The 23,684-nt window shown below is 40.4% G+C and overlaps 1 pseudogene across 1 annotated transcript in view; it reads right to left on the bottom strand.

Moving 5' to 3' along the window:
• Positions 1-23,191, bottom strand: part of LOC310905325 (nuclear pore complex protein Nup153-like) — a 28,895-nt pseudogene extending 5,704 nt beyond the window's left edge. The window contains exons 1-7 of the transcript in view: positions 23,036-23,191; positions 20,354-20,567; positions 18,296-18,544; positions 16,953-17,092; positions 16,745-16,870; positions 14,510-14,566; positions 834-1,425 (exon numbers count right to left, since the gene is read on the bottom strand). The product of the transcript in view is annotated as a nuclear pore complex protein Nup153-like (transcript). The remainder of the gene's footprint in view (positions 1-833; positions 1,426-14,509; positions 14,567-16,744; positions 16,871-16,952; positions 17,093-18,295; positions 18,545-20,353; positions 20,568-23,035) is intronic.
• Between the last annotated feature and the right edge of the window lie 493 nt (positions 23,192-23,684).

The following is a 23,684-nucleotide window of genomic DNA, read 5'->3' as shown; positions in this document are numbered from 1 at the left end:
CCAAGAGAATCAACTCTGTCTGAAATCCATTATCTTACCTCATGAAATTTCAGTCTTACCGCACAGGATGATTACAAAAGCCCGGTCTAGTCCACCTTAATTTGTTTCTTCCAGGATATATTTGCACAGGTGTTTTTCGATGTAATGGCATGTTAAATGACATTTAGAGTCAAAGTTAGAATTAGAATCGTATTTTAAAAACAATACAACCACGCTCAAAATCAATTACGGTCACACACAATGGGAAACAACCCAGTACTGCCCTGAAGAAGTTACCCAGCGGGTCACTCGCTTTCTTGAAGCCTACCACTGACCTTCATAGGCATCTCTCTGCTTTAGCTTAAGACTAGTTAAGACTACACTGTCTTGAAATCTGGCTTCACATCTCCCCTCAATTACATACAAACGGTGAGTAGAGGCATTTTGGACACATTCTGTAATTTTTTTTACTTATTTTTTGAAAGAGAAAAACGCAGTCATTTTTAACTCTTTCTATGGAGTTCTCATTTTCGCCAGTGAAAAATCACTATGTTGTTTTTAAATTAAGTCACTCACTTCAGCCACCTTCCCTCACCAGCTGCAAAGCCGGGGGTATCTGCATTGATCCAGCTCCGTACTAATACATTTCACAATCAGTTCAATTTATGCGACAGGCTGGAACCTGGGCTGAGACCTCTGAAGTGCCTGTAAACCAATCCTGCAGACAGCCGCTAACCCATCAACCGTACCTGGGAATCGTGTTGCTTAAAATATTCCATATATGCAACGTACTTTTATTCTGTACAAGATTCACAGAGGCTAGGATGGAAACAACAGGAAAAAAAGGACCATACCTGGTTTCTCAGACTGACAGGCTACACATTTGTTATCTTCCGTCTTATTTGGTACAAGGCATATTCCACAGTCCCAAGAGCCTTTCGCCTTCTTAAATTTGTCTCCAAAGCCCAGAGTGGCTGTTGTGTCAGTGCTGCTCGAGGAGGATGTCACTGTCACCGAGCTGTCTGTGACCACTGGTCATGTCAGAGCAGGCATTACTCCCGTTCCAGGTTTTGGTGTCTCACATGCTATACATTTTGTAGCTTCCGGTTTGTTTTGGACAAGACATGTATCACAATCCCACGTTCCAGGTACTGTTTTGAATTTGTCTCCAAAGCCCAGCATCCCTGCTGGGGGCGCTGCTGGCTTTGAGGTGTCGCATTGACTTGAACTTACTGTCTGTTTCATACTCTCAACTGTTGAGGCTTTAGTAGCTTGACAAGTTACACATTTGTCCTTTATGTCTTTGTTTTGCAGAAAAGGGTCACATGTATCAGATTGCCAGTACGATGCTTGTTTAGAAGTCTCTTTACCTGCAGAAAAAGTTGTTATTGCAGGCCTAGTATAAACCACTGTGCTTGTTGTAGGTTGTGCAGACGTAGAAGAGCGTGTTTTCAACAATCCAAAGTCTAGGAAGCAAGAAAAAAAAGTCTTCCTGTTAGCGCAGCACCTCACTACATGTAACTAAGTGACTTTACTAGAGGGCAAAAATTTCAGCTCAGGTGCCAATGGTTACAACTAGACATTCAGACCGAGCGCAACAGGAAGTCCCCAGAAATCTTATCTAAACGGATGAAATTTCATCTGCTGCACTGGGTCACAACAGAACATTTCGTTAAAGCTTCATTTAACTCTTTGTTTCCAAGCAAGCTTTAAATCAACATTTTCACTGGTCGATACAAGTACAAACAGACAGTAGCTGACTGAAATCTGACAGTCCAACGTGGAATGGAAATAATACAATTTGATTAAGACGCGATGCCCAATCGAATCAAATTTCTAAAGCTCCTCCTTCCGTAGCAGATGACTCAAATCTACTCCAGTAACTGTACAGAAGTTTGTACTCGGAGCAGCAATCCATGCGGTATTTTCCCACAGATGCTGAATATTAATTAAATAATAAAAACTCAAGACAATTGAACAACTGTCTAATTTTCTATAATCTTTTTCAAAATGCATCGGACACAGGACAACTCCTTATTTAAAAGGTGGCAATTTTAACAGGAAAGACAAGCTACTAATACAGAAAGACTAAAGGAAATGCATCTTAAACAGCAGCTCAAGTTGCTTGTAAATCTACCTTGAACATAGTTGTTTTGTGGTTTGTTTGTTGGTTTTTTTTTAGTCAAAAATGAAGTCTTTGAACAATGTGGATTTAGATTCTGCTTCTTTTAAACCGATAAAGAAAGTGAATGTCACTTCACTCAGAGGTCTTTCCTTAAACAAAATGCACAATGTATTTTCTCTCACTTAGCTCTTTCCAGTAGAGAAATGTGCTGCCTTCTTCACAAGTATGTAAGTTAGAAGAAGACTTTTGGGAAAAGATCAAATTCAATAAAGCCCTTTTTCTTAAAAGATATCTCTTCCACAGACACACTTTATGAAACTGTTGAAAACAATTGCAATTGCTTAAAAACAAAATTCAGAAAAGGGTTTTTAACGTAAAACACTCCACTTCTGTTTGCAGTTTAAATTTTAATCCACAGGAGCCATTGTAAGCTAAGGCCCAAAGATTCGCAGCTTTCGCCATGTATTTGGAACTGAAGCTCTTTCCTATTCTTTCTTCACCTGGGCTGAAGGTGGGACAGGAGTGTTGAGCTTTACAAACATTTCCTTTTCAATTCCACAAATTGTATTTACTTAAAATGAAACACCGATTATCTGGCTAATTCTCTTAGTACCTCATTTACAATTACATCCTAACACGTAAAGGAGATGCAACCCATCTGCTTTTCATCTTGCAGTTTTACTTCCAGCAACAAACACCACTTAGAATAGAAGGGGGCAGATGCACCCTAACAAACGCAGCGCTTAATGTAATGCTCTCCTACATTCATATTTATAGCAGATACTCTATTAACCATAAGTCGTGTGTTGGTTTTTTTTTAAATAAAAAATGCTAGCGTATTTTTTGCAGCATCTTTTTAAAAGGAGTTCATTATCTCTCCAGGATTTTTTAGAACGTCTAAGACGCTTCCTTCCTTTAATACGTGGGCAGTGGTGAAGGGACCACCAGCAAAATCTTTGACCTCCTCTTTCTGTGTGTTGATGTTGGTTGAGGTGGTGGTGTCTTTTGAAACAAAAGAAAACAAAAACAGCTTTCACAATGTGACCTAGTTAGAGCAGATTATACTCACTTTTGTTAGAAACAAGAATTTCCAGCTTTCATGCTTCTCACATAAGAATCTTCACAAATTCTACTTACTTTGCAATGCTTTATGATTACAAGCAAAACAAAAAGCAACAAAACAAAAAAAAAATATAAAAGCAGATCTGTCACTGGAAAAATACTGCAGAAGTCCAACACTGCCTGGAATTGCTAGCATGCGCAGACAGGACAGATTGAAGATTTAATAAAGAAAAAAAGGAAAATCAGCACTTCAGATCTGAAGTGCTAAAGTTTCAGTTACCTAGGGTAAGAAAGGGCGTCACTGGAGTACCACTGGGTCCAGAAAGTTCTGCCGATTTTACAACGGGAACACTAAATGTAAACCCAATCTGCTATGAACAAGAGAGGTTTTTCAGATTCTCAAGCCACAGGAACTCCAATCGAATGCACACACAAAACCAAATCTGAAAGCTGCTCTTCACATTTGTAGCACGCATGCTGAATGACAAATTATAAGCCAGAAGCCTACATACTTTTCTCCATCAAGGCAGATTCTGCTTTAGTGTTCTGCAACAGCCTACTAAATGCCTAAGAAAAAAAGTCAAGCTCCTTTATTATTTTACTTACAGAAGACGTAGGTAGCACTTCTGCCTCAGTAGATTTCACAACTGGAGATGAAAACGCGAACTCAGGACTGCTAACAGTACTTGTTGGTTGTATCTGTATTTTCAAAAGAATTAAAGGTTTATATTTAAGAGCAACAACTACCTGAATTCACTACCCAACAGAAGTCCCGCAGTGACGTCGAAAAACCTGATGTTTGAGTTATTTTGCAGATAAAAGTAATAATAAAACACAGGGAAGTTTCCAAGTGGGTATAGGACAATATCTTCAAAACCAAATTCCAGAAACTGAGAGGAAAAGCTGGAGATGCTACTTAGGTCTAAATGCACGGAAAAGCAAGCCAGGAAGCTGAAGAACGGCAAACTCAGCCCAATGATACTCCAAGAACTTCAGCAAACACCTCAACATGTTAAAGCAGCTGTCTACTTCAAACCGTACAAAAAATATTTCAAGTACTCTGGAACAGATTAATGTTTATTTTATTGCAATAATATGCCAATTATTGCACCCTAGGCTCATTCTATGTGAGGCTTATATGACCACGTTACCTCTAATTTAATAACTTAAATAAAGTTGTGGTTTAACCATTGCAGGCAACTAAGCACCACACAGCCACTCGCTCACTCCCTCCAAATGGAACAGGGAAAAGAACTGGAAGTAAAGAAGTAAAGTTGTTAAATTTGAGGTAGCATTAATGACTCATCGCATGTAATGGCTACCTGGAAAGACAAATGCCATAACCCTGTACATACTCCCCACTCCTTCCCCTTCTTTCCCCCAGCATTTATTGCTGAGCACGATGCTAAATGGTGTGGAATATCCCTTCGGTCCTCTGGGCTCCGCTGTCCTGGCTGAGTGCCCTCCCAGCCTCTTGTGCATCCCCGACCTCCTCGCTGGCAGGGCAGCGTGAGACACAGAAAAGGACTTGTCACTGTGTAAGCACTGCTCAGCAACAGCTAAAACACCAGTGCCTTACCAACACTGTTTTGCTCACAAATCTGCAACACAGCATCATCTACTACGAAGAAAATTAACTCTACCCCTGCCAAAACCACTATAAATAACTTGGCATAAAGTCCACACCCCCCTTCCCCCGCAGACTTCCACAGCATTTGAAGCAGTTATACAATCACGTTAAATGGGAGTTGGCAGGCTCTAAGACTGAGAGAAGCAGAATCAAAACATTTATGCCTTTTTCCCCAAACTGGCATACAACCCCAATTCATTCAGCTGCGTAGAAACTAATATTTGTTAGTTTCATGAGCACCACAGAAAAAGTCAACTCGCAATAAAGCAGTATACTCATTGTAAACATTATTTATAGCATAAAGATTTACCTTGCCCGCCGCCATCGCTGCTGCATCTGCCATGCCTGCCGCCTCCGTTGAATTTGCCACGCTTGTCGTTGCCGCTGTTGACCTTGATATGTCCTTTGTCATCAGCAGGTATGGCATGCCCGCCGCCATTATTGGACATGTCAAGCCTGAGGGCACTGTTGAACACGTTATGCCTGACGTCGCCGTTGTATAAATCATGTCCTCCACCTCCTCCTCTGATAGATCTGTCAAGTCCTCCACCTCCGATGGATCTGTCATGCCCTCCACCTCTGATGGATCTGTCATGCCCTCCACCTCTGATGGATTTGCCATGCCCGTCGCAGCTGCTGGAGTTGCCGTGCTCATTGCTGCTGTTGAAACAGCGCTCGGTGACGCTGAGACAGCGCTACTACCAATGAAACTAGAATTGAACTGAGGCAGCGATGCAGCACTGATGGGTAGGGGTATGTTCGGTAGCACTGGTTCCTCCACTTCCTAAAGTTGCAAATTTTAATTTTTCTTATACAAGACATACTACTTTCTCACCCCATCCCACCCAATTTATTAACAAAATTAAATAGAACAAAAATCCATACAAATTAAGAGAAAGCAAGTTTCCAGAAGAAATCCCGATCTCCCCACCTCTGTCTACCACGTCATTTTAATTTATGGCAGGCCTGCTTCCACATTATACTCTATTCAACAACTGTACAGCAAGAACACTGAAAGTTAACTCAAAACCTGTGCAGAACAGAGACGCACAGATCACATTTTTTTTCTTTCTTTTCTATACTTTAGTCATCAAAGCTCTGGAGAAGCATCATCCTTTCTAACTACCCTCGCATGGCTTCAATTAAGAGTACACTCTCAAGACAAGTGAGAAAGTGTTCCTCTTGCAAAATTAGGCGGGATAGCTGCCAAAGTTTCTAAAGTCACTACAGCAGTGAACGTGGAAAAAGGTAATGTTTAAAGAAGCAGGTAGGTTCAACAACCAAACTAAACACAAAAAGCACCAAAGAAAGTCAGACTAGCAGCACTGAAGATTGTGTTCTGGTAAATACAGTCTATACCATGTATCAGGATGCAAATATAAAAATCAGAAGAGAGCCTCTTAACAACTTCAATTTTCATCCCTGCCACTTACTTTATTTGATTACTAAGATTGGATGAGTTATGTTTTAAATGGCATAGGAAATCTGACCAAAATTTGTACAGTACTATCATGATCTACTTAGAAATGACTAGGAAGGGATGTAAGTTGGTACTACTGATATTCAGTGCATCCTGTAGCTTACATCTGTTTCACAGTTTTGATTTGAAAAGTTTATGGAACTTTTGATATTTGGACCATTATTTTATTTGCGTTACAGGAATAAACAACAGTGTTTATGATTTCTTTATATTGCATCATCTGGAAGTCCCATTTAATGATTTGAAACTTAAATTAACTTAAATACTTAATATTAACTTAATATTAATTAAATACTTAATGTTAACGTAAATACTTAAATTAACTTACAGGCAGCTTATATAACATCCAATAAAAGAAAAAATAATCTGAATATTCATGGTCATAGTTTTATGGAATAGATTTTTCCTATTAAAATGAGAAAAAAACTCTCTCACAATGAGTTTGGTGAGTATCAAAAACTGAGTCATCGTTAGCAGACATGCAGAATGCTCTCTTCTACTACTCTTTTTCACACTCTTGGCCTGTATCTTTCTGTATGACTTAAATATGAAACCAAAAATTAAGCTTTTTTTTTCTTTTTATACTTGGCACTCGTTTCAAGTATCATTCCTGTAGAAAAACTATACAAACCTTCACCAAAACATTACTTCTCTTCTTAGGACTCATTCATTCAATTGCTAACGAGAAATGTTATAGTTTGAAGAATCTCCAAGGTAAGAGAATTAAAAATTTCAAAATTACATAAGCAAAGTTCAGGTATTCAAACACAGGAAATCAATTGGAGCCTGCTCTGAAACCCACAAGAAAACAAAAACAATGCAAAAATAAAGCGGTATTGTTATAATTTACTATGATGCAATAAAACTGACACACTTAGCTAGTTACTTCAGTAAGCTCAGTGACAGCAATTAATTTAAGAGTCACTTACCTGTTCTTGTACAGCTCTTGATAAATAGTGTATTCCTCTTTCCCTTCTCATTTTGCCACCTCCGCTACTCACTCCTGAAGACAGACCATTGGACGCAGCAGTACTGAATTTGTAGCTGGTCACATTGCTAGCACACGACAGTACAGAAGTTGGGGGAAACAAGAGAAAAAAAAATTACCAGCCAAATTTTTTTTTCAAGATATTAGAGCTGTTATTAGTCCTAGAATTGAAACCTGCTGATCAGAAAAAAACTAAAGCTGTCTCACAAGTTGCTAAACGCTGGTAAATACTTGATGTTCTAAATAGGAAAAACTTTATTAACAGCAGCAATGAAAAGGACATACATAAGTGCACCGTTCACACGGGAACAATGACTAAGCCAGAAGACCTGAAATAGAAGAGCTGATTTAGATTGTTATTTTCCAGTGCTTCCTTTAAATAGGACTGGTTCTCTGATTCTGCGATGCACGTGTATCTTTTGCAGGGATATAAAAGAACAGCTCACAAAAATACAGAAAGAGTGCACATATGCACACATACACATGGGAAACACTGCCAACAGCTCTGATAGAATAGGGACGCCTTAGACTTGTGTGGCAAGGTAATATGGCCTAAGCTTCAGAAGCAGCTCTGGCTTTCATGTGGCCATCAGCAGGAACAGCAGAGGTGTTTGGGTATGCCAACATTCCAGAAGTCTTTTCAGACATGAATACAGATCCCTTTTGTAAGGCATACAAAGGCGTTTTTCTGGTACTTAAAAAAGCCTAGCTCAAAACCAGAAAGATATCCTAATCCAAGAGCAAATGGGGAAAAAATAACCCAAACCAGAAGTGGAATAGGGAATAACTCTAACAAAAGTACTATGGCAAGAAAATGAAGTATGCCTGGAAAAACCGTGACATCAAAGCTTATCTTGCAGCCAATCAGTCAGTCAGTACAGAAGTGCATTAGATCGCACTGGAAGACACCAGGTCAAACTCCCACAATACTGAGGAGGAGAACTGGTCTAAACTTGTCAAATACTTGACAACAGCCTGCTTAGCACTGTAACTGCATAGAGGAAGACAGATCCCTAAGGCAGATGCTCAGACTTTTCTCTAATCCAAACTGTCAATCCATTAGAATTCTGAAAAAAGTCTTACATCAAAATAGATCTTCATTCAGACAACTATCGCTTGCCCATAACAGCCCATATTCCTCTTTCTGTTAACACCTGTGAGCTTCAAGGGGGCAAAGACAATTGTCAGCCTTCAAGCAAGTCTAATCTACAATTGGACTCAGGTTTAAAATATATACACACACACACACACACATAGATATATAGCATTGGTGGGCCAGAGATTTACTGAGTATTCCAACTCAACTGTCCAAAGGGACTCTTGCCAGCAGATCAGTGTGGTGCTCCTGCTCCAGAACATGGCACCCAACAGAGACCAGCATCACAAAAAACACTACCACCACTACCTACTCTACAAACAAAAGGTAGGGCACTGCAATAAACTTTGTGAACGAAATCAAAAGCAGTATGAGTTTGCTCTATCTCCTTCCTAAATGGAGAAGTAGAAAGGAGTTCTAACAGAGACAATTTAGAACAGTTTGAAAAAAACATAATTACAACCCAGCACCTGATTGCACCTGTACCAGAACCTTAAAGCCAGTCGCTTCCACCCCTAAAAAGGTGGTTGTTGTGAAGTCCAACTTTTAGATGCCAAAACAAAGTGTTGAGTTCTTTCTGCAAGCCAAAGAATGCCCATGGTCACATAAGAATTGCTTGGCAGATGAGCATAGAGTCAACAAAATTCCCTGCTACTGTTCTTTGAAAAGAGCGACCCCCTAAAAACCGAGTGCAAAGTCTCTTAACTCAAGCATTATTACCCAAAACACCATTTGCCCAGAAGGAAGAGCCATCAATATTATCTGGAGGATAACTCATTTGACCTAAACCAAGAAAGCAGTATAACACAAAGCAGTCTCCTCAAGAAGAAATTCAATTAATTCTGCTGGATTTTTTTTATTTTAGAGATGAGTTAGCATTTGGCCTCAAATGATTCTAAAGAACACATGGTCTTCATGTGAACTCAAAGCAGACAATTAACTTCATCATGAAAGGAGTATTAAAAAAAAGAATAATAAATCATAAATCTTCCTCCATGTTTTTGCTTAAAAAATAAAGAAAAAAACACATCAATAAACATCCTCCTGAACTGTAACTCACTTCCCCTACTTCACCTTCTAAAGAATACTTCAGAAAGAATCATCCCATTAGGACAGAGCTTTCAAACTGCAAGCAATTAAATAGCTAAAACTAATAGCTTTTCCCCTAGGGAACATTAGGAGGGACAAATTATTTTGTTATAAGTAAACTGAGTTATAAACCATGAAATATCTGTCAAAGCAAAATTTGTAACGCTACAGATTTAGTTAAACTACAAAATGAGCCATATTTCCTGTAGAAGGAAAAAATTAGGCCTCCAATAGCAAAGATCCTTTCTGTGGATACAGAAAACGTGCCTCATTTCCCATCTTCGTATCCTACTCAGAAGATAAACTTGGGATAAAAAGTGGTGTATCAGTACTTTTATTCTTGCTCATCTTCCTTCCGTTCATAAAAACAACAATTTTCTCAAAGTTATATTGATCTTCAAACACAATCCAGACTTTGCAGCTCCCTCAAAATACAAAATTTTCATTGGATTTCCCATTCCTTTTACTGAGAACTGTCACCACCTTTCAGGTGCAGACTGTACTGAAAAAGGAGATGTCTTTCTTCCTTCAAGTAAGTTTTAAATTAATAGATGTCATACCTTTCAGATGGTTCTGCTCGCTGTTCTGCAGGCAAAGTCTTCTCTCTCATCCCCTGCAAGTTAAGTTTAGTTCAAGACTTAGCTGAATATGTACAGAATACACAAAGTACCAACAACCACTTCATGTGGTTTTTTGTGGTTTTTATTTTATTTATTTATTTTTAATTTTATAGCACTGAATACACCTCACCTACTTAACGTTGTTCCCTAATTCAGCATTGTGGGTACAGTTCAGTTAAATTTTGGGGCTAAAGTAAGCATCACTGCTTCACTCAGCATTGAGGACAAACTGATAGAACACTAAATCAAATTTGTCAAATCCTCTAACAAAGAAAGTAATTATTTTAAACAAAATGACAAAAATTGTGTGTGTGGGGGGGAGAGTTTTCATCAAAACTTGTGTTTACCAACCCCGTAAAAGGGACATACTTTTCTGTTTTCTGTCATTTATGAACAAACAAGGAAAAAAAAAACCTCTACCCCCCTAAAAACTAAGCAGTTGCTGCTACATTCATTTTAGAACTTTACCAAATGGAGATTGTGCTGGCTAAACAATACAGAGATTGAAAGAGTTAAAAGCAATAAGCAACCAGTATTACTGTCCACTTTGATTTCCAGCCTAAGAAGCCCATACACTTAACACGTGGTCATTTGTACACTCAGACTGATACTGGAAACACAGATGTTTTCGCAGAAAGAGATGCCCATTTAATTTTATGGAAAATTTATTAGACTCCATCTACTCCAAAGCAATCAAAACCGATAACTCAGCACATTGTCAGAACTCTCACTTGGAGCACATAGCTCACCTGGAATAGTTTACACAGAACACGAGCATGTTTCATCAGTGACAGCTTTGTGTACATGAGAATATAAAAGGAAAACATTTCTGTCTTTTAATATTCTTTCACTGAGAACAGGATGACTCAATAGCACATCATGACATCGTGAAAACAACCACAAGACACTGAGTGTTCCAAAAACAGAATTAAATCCATAAAAGCTCAATCTATTTCACAATGGTTCCCACTGCCTTAAAGCTCGCCTCAAACATACTATCAGTACTTTTTGCAAAGATAGGATAACAATTGGTTTGAGAAACATTCCAAGACTGGAAAAAAAAAACAGGCACATAAGGACTCAAAAATGTACTCACTTGGTACTTTGTGTCTACTCTCTGGCAAATTTTGCTGGACTGAGTAGTTGAAGTCGGTGATGGTTCAGAATACCGCGTATAACGCATCGGCTGACGGTTTACCGTTGGTGTCACAAGTCTCTTAACAGGTGGAGGCTGGAATGCATTCTGGGATTCCAGCTTTGAAAGGGAAACAGCAATCAATTTATCCTTACGTCCACCCAAATTAATTCCAATATTTATTGATGAAAACAAATTACAGAACTATAAACCTCCCCCCATCGGTCTTGGCACTCAGTGAATACGATTTGAAAATTCTGAAGACCGTTCAACTTGTAGAGGGAAATCACCAGAAAACCAGTAACGAAATCCATAAAGCTATATATAAGTAGCCAAAGTCTGACTGAATTCCATTTCAAAATTTGGCAGTTAGCTTCATAGACAAAATAATTCATGCTACCATAATTAAAATAACCCATGTTCCTAGAATATGCTCCTATCTTTTCCTCTGCCCACACTGTGATTTTTTTTTTTCAGTAGCTTAATTCATTAATTTAACATTCGAAGTGTTAAGCAACTAATTATACAGGCTTCTGGGCTTCACATCCCCTACATTTTCCCTCTTCAAAGTTACACAAACAATAGAACACACTCAAAAAAACCAACTTGTCAGTCTTACAATAATCTCATTCATTAAAATATGATCCAATGCTTTACATGTGCATTAGATGCACTTCACGTAGTGGGTTTGACTTCCCTTTTCAAAGCATTTTCACAGACCAGAGTTAATTTTTAACACAGACCACTGCGTGTTCTGCAAAACTGACTTAACTGAACTGTCAGACAGAAAACAAACCCTAAAGGCTACAAGATTTACCGATGGCTCCGCCTGCGGTCTTAAGGATCAGAAAATACAGTCTTAGGAAGCATGCTATTGTTCAAATCAATACCAACAGGAAATTTTTGTTTACGCTGCAGCTTTAATTTCACAGTATCTCCCAGCTCTTAGTAATAGAATTCACACTCTCTCTAAAGTATATAAAAATACATCTTTCTAAAAAATATTACATTCAGTTTGAAACCTTGAATAAGACATGTTTTATGTAAGTTCACAAATCTACTTCGAGTGAACGATGGTTCATTGCTGGTTTTAAAGGTAAAAAAGAAAAATATTAATTCCCCCAGTTAGGCATTCAATACACCAAGAGCTATTCTGCCTGGTACAGTTCCTTGAAATAAGAAAAATACCACATCACTGCTACCCACTGCAGAAGTTTAGCCTGAGTGCACAAGTGTTCCGTCAACCGCATGTTCACTTTAGCAGGAAAACACACGATCGTCTCCTCAGCAAATAATTGCTTCTCATCACGGGCTACCCTTCTCCCGCCACCATTATGAATTCTAGTATTATGAATAGACAATCTATCTCCTTTCACCCACTGACAGCTGCGTGCAACATTCATTTAGTGGCTGACAATTTCAGGCTCTCTGTTGCAAATCTGGCAGATCTTTCTTAATGCCTTATCACAGGTGTATTGCTATAATATAACTGAGAATTCACACCAGATTTGGTTTTAGTTATTTGGATAATATTTATGATATACTTCACTTCTCCATGCCCTTGTAATTTGGCAGATGGTGAAAAGATGGTCCAGGAAATCTGAGATGTTTGTAAACTCTGAAGTGATTGTAAACTTAATTATACATCCATCCAATCAAGGAATTAGCACAGAAACTTCTTGAGACACTGTCCCTTTGCTCATTAGAACAGAAGATGAAAAGTTTGCACATCTTGTTATTTCCTTCAGTCACCTGATCTTCAAGTGGTCATCTAAGGGTTTTGTAATTTAATAAGCCCAAGGATACCCCTAACTAAAGTCATCAAAAAAAGATGACTAGTTTTCATTTTTTAAAGAAAATGAAAGGAAATCATGCTTTACCACAGCATTATCACCAGTTCTGTGCTACCTCCAAATAGGAATTTAGGAGCGTAAGATTTATAGCGTCGGAAAAGAAAAAGAAAAAAAAAAACCTCTACCCCCCTAAAAACTAAGCAGTTGCTGCTACATTCATTTTAGAACTTTACCAAATGGAGATTGTGCTGGCTAAACAATACAGAGATTGAAAGAGTTAAAAGCAATAAGCAACCAGTATTACTGTCCACTTTGATTTCCAGCCTAAGAAGCCCATACACTTAACAAGTGGTCATTTGTACACTCAGACTGATACTGGAAACACAGATGTTTTCGCAGAAAGAGATGCCCATTTAATTTTATGGAAAATTTATCAGACTCCAACGATGGTTCATCGCTGGTTTTAAAGGTAAAAATGAAAAATATTAATTCCCCCAGTTAGGCATTTAATACACCAAGAGCTATTGTGCCTGGTACAGTTTTGCAATTTAATGATACCCCTAACTAAAGTCATCAAAAAAAGATGACTAGTTTTCATTTTTTAAACAAAATGAAAGGAAATCATGCTTTACCACAGCATTATCACCAGTTCTGTGCTACCTCCAAATAGGAATTTAGGAGCGTAAGATTTATAGCGTCGGAAATTAACAATTTTCCTCCTCTTTACTTTGAATGGTGATAAAAAGCACAAAAACTAGTTTTCTGTGCCCGAATGAACACGGAAGTCTGTACAAAGTCTATATGACCACTCAATCAGTATTTTTCTATTTGTGATCATTTCTTTAAGAGCAAACTTGCCTCAACAGGAATTTTAATATGCAGCTTCACCCCAAGTTGGGGGACAAGATAAAACGACTTGGTGTGTTCTAGAGTTGTTGCTCTCAACTTACAAAGATAACATAATTCTTAACCTGAGTAATCTTCACAGCCCATCATCTACTGTGGATACATGCCAATATTAACTTGATTTGATGTCTATGTTGTCACTGAGGTTTGAGAAAATTTTTCTAATAGTGATAAAGCATTGAAAAAGTTATCTACCTCAGCTTAAGACATTATTGGTTCTTACCTTTCTTCGTTTGGACTGGAAGTCAGTAATATCCAGTTTATCTATGTCCGGAGGCTGAGGAAAAAACAAAGCATAACTATTAGAGGGCAATTTTTTTCTCCTGAGAGAGAGGGTTCCCTGCAACAAAAATGTGGGGGTTCATGGTCAACTTACACAACACAGCAGCAAAACAGATGCCATTCTTTTAGCATCCTGTTGAAGAAACAGCGCAATAAATTAAACCGGCCACAACGTAAGGAAGAATAATTTTATCTTTATGCTTTGATGGCACATTTACTAAGTTTTATAAACACATGAAGCAAAAACAGATTAAAAGAAGTGCTATTTACCAACAAAGGGCTTGACAGCTTCTCCATTGCCTCCAAGATGCGCCGTGCTGAGGTACTTAAGGTAGCGTGGGACCACACAGTTTCTTGTCCAGCTTTCGCTCTCTTTTGTGCCTGAAAAATTAGCATTTTAAGTGTTACAATGGTCAATTCTGAGCTAAAGAGGCATGTATTTTACGTCCCAAGGCTACACTGATGATACAATCAATATATTCTGATGACAGAGAAAAATGCAGTCACTGGGATTTTAAGCCATAAAGAAGAGAATACATTCGGAGTTTAATGAAGTTTACCTTGGGCCTCAGTGCATCTTGCACGTGCTTGTTGCACGAGCAATAAAAGAACTCCGTACTTGTAAAAGGTCAAGACGGATGATGCTAGGACTGCTAAGGCCTCCGAAGCAGTAATCAGGGAAACAGAACTCAAGAAAAGGCTTGTGGTACAGAAAGCATTTTCAGTAACAACACAGACCTCAGAGTTTCACGATGGTCTAAGTGTACCATCTTAAAATCAGTGTATACAATCATAACCAGGAACTAGTTTTACTTCTCTCTTGCTTCCTCCCTTCCCCCAAGATTAAAGTTGGCTGCAAATCTTTGTCTTAAAAGATAAAGATCTGATTTAAACTGTAACAGATCTAAACATTACACTGAAAAAGTAAACTGTTTATTTGCACCACCCAACTTCAAATATCAGTCGAAAACTTCCTTTGGTGTGACTTTTTCTCTTCCCAGGTTAAACCCCTCATATAACCACACTGTGCTTATCACACGATGTGAAGACAGGAAGCAGACCACGCAGCATGTAAAAACACAAGTGAGACTCACAGAACCACAGAATGGTTAAGGTTGGAAGTGACCTCTAGAGATCGCCTGGTCTACCCCCCCGCTCAAGCAGGGCCACCCCGAGCAGGTTGCCCAGGACCATGTCAAGTCAGCTCTTGAAGACCTCCAAAGAGGGAGACTCCACAGCCTCTCCGGGCAACCCGTGCCAGGGCTCCATCAGCCGCACAGTGCAAAAGCATTTCCTGATGCTCAGACAGAGCCTCACGTTTCAGTTTGTGCCTGTTGCCTCTTGACCTGGCACTGGGCACCGCTGAAAACACAATGGCTCTCTATGCTCTTTGCACCATCCATTCAGGTATTTATATACACCAATAAGATCCCCCCTGAACCTCATCTCCTCCATGCTAAACAGGCCCAGCAGTCCCTGCCTCTCCTCAGAGGAGAGGTGCTCCCAGTCCCTTGATCTTCTTGGTGGCCCTTCGCTGGACTCTCTAGTACCTTGCTGTCATTCACAGCAAGCAGCAAGAAGCAAGCTACTCTCTCCTTTAAAAGCCTAGTATTTTGGTTCCTCTTTTTACCATAATGCAGTAATATTGTAAAAAACAAAAATAGCCGACCAAAGAGGGTTCCCAGCTTTGCACCACAAGGTTTCAAGGTTTCCCGTAAGTGAGGTACTTGTACTGCCCTTTTTCCGTTGCACAAATGGACTGTCAGAACAGAGCCAGCAAACCCGCGTTTTCATTTTCTTCAAATTCCTTTTGATTTATCGATAAAAGTCACTTTCATTTAAATACATTCCTACCAAACCTGATTTGACTTTCCTTTTCGATTCAGCTCTAGCTAATCAGAGTTGTCAGCAGTTTTTATTTGCTATTTCCAAGAACTCTTGGGGGCAAATAACTCTCTCCAAGAACTATATGAATCGTTCAAAACAGAAAGCATGTTACTGCTTATCTTGGGACTGCATTTAGTCCTGCATGCCTCTGTGTAACAGAAGAACAAAGGATCAGCAAAGTTGATTTTAGATATTTTCAAAGACTGCAGGTTTATACAACATATCCATAGCATGAATGTAGGCATGCTTGGAAAAGAAGATCCACAGATAAATATTAGCCAGGTTTGACTACTGTAGCTTTTGCTACCATAAACACAAGTTTTCAAAGTTATGCTGTCATTGGTTTTTTTGCATCAAGTTATTTTAACGTAATGTAGTCAGAGGCAGACAATGGCACTTGAATGGAATTTTTTGAAAGACCTAACAACAGAGGAAACCCCAACTACCAACAACTAGCCCAAACTGTCATTCTTGTTCTTTCTGACAAGTATTACCTGTGGTAAAAACTGTCATTAAAGAATTTAAACAGAAATCAATCTCGTCTATTTTTGTAGACCAAGAGGGCAGAAGAGCAACTGTTACCACATATTCAGCTCCCTGCTCAAAGCTCCTTTGGCAGTGCTGCTTTTTTTATTTCCATCACTATTTCCCACTACACTACTTTTCTCATACCTGATAAGGTTCCGTCTTTGGCTGCCTTGATCTTACAGCTGCACCACCGGCATAGGCCGTCTTTCCGGGGTAAAATGGAGAAAACCCAAGCTGGTTTTGCTTAAAAACAGACGTGCTTCCACGTACCTACGGAAACACAGTATGAGAAGTGGATAGAAAAACAGGTACACATTCAAACTGATTAAAAGAAATACTGTGCAGTACTTACAGGACACAGTCCTCCAAAAACAAATAAACTGAATGCAGGTTTCTTAGAGCTAGCTGCAGAATGCTGCGAGAGGGAATGAGTTCTTTCAGCTTCTGTGGGCCAGAGCAGTGACGATGAAGTATTTTTTAAAACTGCAACATCTGCCAAAATGACGTATGCTAGATGTAAATGCCTCTCGTACGTACAGAACTTTAACAATAAAGATCACACTAATTCAAGTTCTTCAATACAGAAAAATAAGCATGACTTCAGCTTCTTTAAATAGATCAACTTCACGTACAGACTGAAAACCAAGTATCACCTACAAACTTGAAAACTGTTCACAGAGCTGCAAGTAGTTTTCACCAATCTTACCAAGTTAATACTGTGCTTCCAATGCAGGTATTTTTTTCCTTCAGGCTAAGATAAAAGAGGACCGCATAAACATCAGTGCATTTGTACGGACAAAGCTTTTTTCTGTGTTGGTAAAAGGCTGGAGGCCAGCACAGATCATAATCGCACAGGTTTTAAACCTGGAAGATTCCCCAAAGGCTGCTCTAAGAGTTAACGATCTTCTGCCCATGTATGTTTTACGAAGACACACCAGAAAGTTCTAGTGCACTCAGGTTATATTGCTAAAGCCCAGCAACTCTACTCTCAGCTGTACAAAAGTTCTCTGGAAAACCTGCTGAGCACACGTCAGTCCCTGTCTATATGGGGGACTAGAAAAAGCTGCAAACCTGCTGTTCGCCCTTTCAGCGAGAAGACCTACGTACCAACCTACATCGACACGATGCTTATTTTTTATTTTAAAATGGTGTGCTTTCCTCAATGAATTTGGCAAAAGACATGAAAGTATTGACAGCTGAAGCCTTCTACCAAGAAAGGTCAAAAAACAGCCTATAGCTTATGTCAGAGTAGTTTCTTTATCTTCTCTTGCTGAAACACAGGAAAACATCTCGTGTTCCTATTTGTCACCTGCACTTATTCACATTTAACCAGCTGTCTGTTAGATATTCTGAGTCACTCTTCCTTCTAGACAATCAGCCTAGTTGTCAAGTTACGGCAAGTCAGCCTGATTTCCTACCGTCCCAGTTCAAAATTTACATATAACCTAGCTGAATGTGTATATTTCAGCATTGACTCTTTCTAACATCAGGGTATCATAAACGTATTCCAAAGCACGCTTCTATTAAAAAGGTGATAGGATTATATACTTCTAAAACACTAAAAATTCAATTTAATTCTCGCATCCAAAGTTGACATTCACCTATTTTATTTACTAAGGTGATGTGGAATATTAAAGAACGCAAGGTACTTCACATTAAAAAAAAAGTCAATTAAACAGAGAACACAAAAATCACCTTCATCAGATGCTCTAGAGGAGGAATCACTGGTTGTTGAGATGTTATCATCGTCTTGTTGAGAGGTAGAATCTTCTATTTCTTTTATCAAGGACAGCCTAGGACTGCCAATGCCAAATATAGAAGATGTCGAGGGCTGACAAGGTGGGACAGGAGAATCCAACGTGGTATAATTCAGACGGCTCCGATGAAGAGAGGGCCTTGTTAACACAACTGGGAAGTTCAGTGCTGATCTACTTGTGGATGGTTCTAGACAAGAACAGGGAGATAATTAGCTTTGCTATAGACAAGCTCACAGAAGCCAAAACCTGTTTCCTATCGACAGCCATGCTATTGCCAAGTTCTAAGCGCAAAAAGAGAGAAGCCAAATTTAACTTCTTCCTCACCCAGATACGGTTGCATCTAACTGTCTGGCTACAACAACAACACTGCTTGCGATACACAGTATTAATGTTGCATCCAGAAGTAGTTAACTATGAGGTTTTACAACACCACATTCTGACCCCGTGCTCAAATGCTCTAACGCTGACTTGGCCGTTCACTAAATCAAACATATATACTCCTTCTCCCATGTACAGCTTGCAATAAGCTTTACAAAATTTGAGATTACACGGTAAATTACAGATAACACTGCAGCTTCCATAATATTGGAACAAAGGTTATATTAATCTGAATACACAACATGAAAATGAACGTTTGCAGTACTTTTTTCCCAAGTTCTTCCATATCAGCTCACGTTAGAGGCAAAACATCATCTCCTACCCATTAACTATTGGGAATTTGACCCAAGGGACAAGGATGTTGACCCAAGTAACCAGATGAGCATTTTTCCCTCTTGAAGCAAAGGGTCTGCAAACAATGCCAGTGGCCTGGAATAGGTGGCCTTGAAGTCTATCTTGCTAAAAAAAATCTTATTCTTAAGCATAGTATTCGACACCCACGGACAGCAACATAAGCTGCAAAAGGTTCCAGGGTGTCCACCTGCTCCTGATCTCCTGGAGTTAGCAAGCTTGCAGTGCAGCTGTTCTTAATGAAAGCTCCTTTCACGCAGTTACATAGGAAAGCCAACATGTGTTCCTCAGTCACGAAGACCTTCTCTATTCTTTTCTCCAAACTCATTCCCAAGCTACAGCTACACAGAAAGCCATCAATCTCCTCGTTTACAATTAGATGAGATTGGAGGCAAAGATATTTCCTCCTTATTTTTTGATTCTGCCAACAACAGAAGCAACTGACTTTCCACATTATCTATGGTTACCTACGCACGCTCAGACAAAACTTCTTTACTTATTAAAAGCTGACTTCCCCAAAACAGCTAATTTAAGAGAAACTCAAATAAGAATAGATGCAAATTTATACAACAGGACTACAGGAACAGTGAGAGGCACTGGATATAAGACAAATTAATCTTTCATGAGGTAAAGGAGTTGCAAACCTCGTTGCCAACGGTCAAATACCTTTTCAAAGACACCCCCTCCCCCCGCGTAGACCTTAAAATTATTGAATATTTTAAGGATAATAATCTCATAAACCACATCCGTGCACAAGTTCCCCAGTTCACCATCAAGTTAACAAGGAACTTTACTAAATTGATCAAAGCCCAGAACAAAAAAAAACAAAACAAAACAAACAAACTCAGGACACGAGACGGAATTTTCCTCTGCCATTCTAGCATCTAGTCTTTTGTTTCGAAGACTGCAAAACAAATTAATTTTTTTAATTGCCTTAGGCAATTAGACAGATTTTCATTCCATATCTTTTAAAAGATGGAAAATGCAACCCAGCACACTTGCAAATGACTTATTTTCAGCATTTAGCACCTGGCTAATAGAGTACCTAAAGTTAACTGATGCCTTCCAAGAGCATAAGATGTATGCTTCGTAACTGTGTATACAGTTTAAAGCTAAGACGGTTTCACAAACAGTTGTTTTGACTTTTTTTGGGTTTTTTTCATTCTGTCAAAACCCTCATTCCAATTTCCTTTTGAAATTCAGATTCAAAACTAGAAATCTGTGAATAAATACAGATGGCCAGAATTCCAAATGATTTTTCACATACCTCGTCTACTAATTCCTGCTGGTTCAGGCGTGAATCTCTCATCGATTATGGTATCTTCATCTGAATAATCGTGGTGATAGTTTACCGGAGTCTCCTCCTGGTTTGCAGATTCATTTCTGTCTACACACTCCTCCTCACGCTTATTGAAATACTTCTGCAGCCAGGCCGGTACAATATTTTTCACAGTTTCTGTCATTCTGCTAATTAATCCCTGCTTGAAAGAAAAAACACTTGTTTAATTACAGAAACGCAGTCAACAGCATATGCTGGGATACCACCTTCCACGGACCTTGAAGACAGATATTATACAGCAAATATTCAGAAGACGACGACGAGGTTGATCCCTGGCATAGGATCGCTACACTTCTGGTAAACCTAAATTCACCTAAGATTGATTTACAACTACCTATCACTTTCTGCACTTCCAAGTGACCTTGGCAAGGTTCAAAGTTTTGAAACCTCTGCCAAAATTCACCAGCAGGTCGTCAATCTGCAAGGCTATCAGGAAACTCTACGCCTGAACAGCTCCTGACCTACAGACTTGTTCCAGGACTCTTCCTCTTCGCACCCTCCCGTGAAAACCAACTAAACCAGAAGTTCAGCAATTATCTACTGCGACAGTCAGGACCATACTACCCATTAAAATCAGTGAATCTAAATATTTTCAATTTTAGTAATGCTGAATTGCAGTGACTATACGCACAAAAACCAGTTCTGCTCTCAACAGTCAGGCTAACCCAGAAGATGTCCTGGAAGAAACACAGCTATAGCTATAGCACCAGCACCTCCTCTTGCAAGAGCCTTCTAAAGCTGTTGCTGTATTTTGTAGAAGACTGACTCTGCGGCATACATCGGGTACGATCGGAGAATTCCCACCTGACCAAAAGCCCCAGGAACTACGGTTAAATAAAAGATAAATTAATATAAATGAATATAATTAATAATAAAAATTAATAATAAAAATTAATATCCAGAAAGCTGACAATCATGAGCTAGGCATCCTGCTAATCATCCCTCCTGCAGGCAGGGGGAAAAAAAAAAGGTAAATTAGATCCAGGACTAGTTCCCAGGAACTTTGAAGCTGCTAACTATACTGCCTACAGTGCCCAGGCACCTTCAGAGCTTAATGGTAAGAGACAGAGGGTTTGGTGGGCTGTAATTATGATCACAAGCACACAAAACACATCTATTTAAGTATTTCTAAGAATCGACTTATCGACTAAAGTTGTAGGGGGAAGGATGAGAAAAACAGCGGGGTAGGGATCAGAACCAGAGGTATAACCTCACAAAATCGCATCGGTCGCTTTCGTGCCTCCCCAACTGCATCACTGAGAGACAATTAACATTAAGCCACAGAACCTTCTGCAGAGTGGACATGATATTGAAAATAAACTGAAATTAATTGACAAATGCTCTAAGCAAGCTATCTGCTCAAAGCTCGTCCTTTTACGTTATGAACATTTGCACGATTCGTCTGGTTACAAAGCTAACTGCTATAATAAATGCACACATGTAACACCTATCAGTTTGTCTATTTATCAAATCATTAAAACTCTTCCCCGATAAGTTACTGTTAATTTGATCTGCGCTGGATGTGCAGCAGCCATTCTCTGTGCAGAATCCCCCAGATATCCCCACGCACGTGTTTGCTCTGGCACACTCTTTAAATAAACCTACTGGAAAACACGCAGAGATAACAGACAATGGAAAAGTTAGAAAACCATCTCCACTGATTATTTTCAATCCACGTGTAAGGTTTATCAGTTAGCTACACAGTGTCGGCACACGCAAGCTATGGCACTTTCAACATTAATGCACTGTTCAAGCCAGAGGTTTCAACGGTTGCTCTGTAAGCGTGGGGAATGTTTGCATTGCCCTTCCAGGCCAGCTTTAGATGGACAAGATTGATTGTCAATATATGGTATAAGGGACTTGGCATTTCTGCAAGTGATAAAAACCTAATTGAGCAGCTATCCATGCGTAGCGCTCCCTTGGTTTTGCATATGATAATCAATCCCCTCAGCTACGTTGCTCATTTAATAGCGGAGAGGTTTTGGCTGAACAAACATGTGCAGAGGGCATCTCCAGAGCATCTCTCTGGGCGTCCTGACATTTCTTAGCAAAGAGCTGCTGGGAGGGATCTCGGCGCGTCCCCCCTCCAGCACGGGGATTTTCACACCCCGAATTGACGGACCGCTTTCACCGTCAACCTGCTGTACCCTACAGCACAAACGAGAAGCAAAGCCTGGCAGGTAACGTTCAGAGAATTGATGATGGGCTGAGGAGGGGTGCAGGGAGCGGGGAAAGCCCTGGGGGTGGCACTGGGGGTCCTGAGGGCAGCGGGCTGGGGGTGAAGGGGAGGGGGAGGAGGGGGGTAATGGGCTGGGTAGAGGGGTAAGGGGGTAAGTAAGGGGCTGAGGGGGTAACTGAGGGGGTTAGGAAGGGGCTGAGGGGGTAACTGAGGGGGTTAGTAAGGGGCTGAGGGGGTAACTAAGGGGGTAACTAAGCCGTTGAGGGGGTAACTAAGGGGGTAACTAAGCGGTCGAGGGGGTAACTAAGGGGGTAAGGAGGTGGGTAGGGGGTAACTAAGGGGATAAAGGGGCGGGTAAGGTAAGGGGGTAAGTAAGGGGGTAACTGGTGGGCTGAGGGGGAAGGGCCCGCTGTGGGGGGGCCGCTCCTCACCCGCTTGCTCCTGGCACAGGGGGGCTTCGCGGCGCCCAAACGGTGGCGCCGCCTCTTCACCTTGCCGCCGGCCGCTCCTCCTCCTCCTCCTCCTCCTCCTCCTCCTCCTCCTCCTCCTGCTCCTCCTCCTCCTGATCGGGCTCCTGGGCTGCCGCCCGGCGCCCCGCCGCCACCGGCCCTGCCACCGCCGGCCATGCCGCTGCCGGTCGCGCCGCTACCGGTCGCGCCGCCCGAGGCCATACCGCCCCCCCCCCGCGTTCGGTGCCGTCACGGGGCCCCCCCGCCCCCCGCCGCCACGCGCCGCGGGGCCTGCCCTGCCCCTCGTGGGAATAAAAATGTTGTTTTTGCAGAGTTACGTTGTTTAAAGGTAAGGAATGGGGTATCGAGGTGTGCTTGCAGCGATAAGAACGCTTAGCAGGCGACCTTGTAAAATGCAGACAACCAGACTCCGTAGAACAATTCGGGGAAAATCACGGTGTTGAGTCAAGTCAGGTAAGTGAAGAACCATTACCGCTTCAACCAGTAAAAAAGTCGAAAGAAATTCGAAATTTAACAGGCCGGCAACTGAAGGCCATGCATTGTCTGGGAAGCATCAGACAGATTGTGAGCCTGGATCACCCCCTCAGTGGGGAAACAGGGGAGGGTCCCG

Source organism: Anser anser (assembly GCF_964211835.1).
Source record: "Anser anser genome assembly, chromosome: 11".
Taxonomy (NCBI): domain Eukaryota; kingdom Metazoa; phylum Chordata; class Aves; order Anseriformes; family Anatidae; genus Anser; species Anser anser.
The sequence above is the reverse complement of the archived record's forward strand: the minus strand, read 5'-3'. Positions and strand labels throughout refer to the sequence as shown.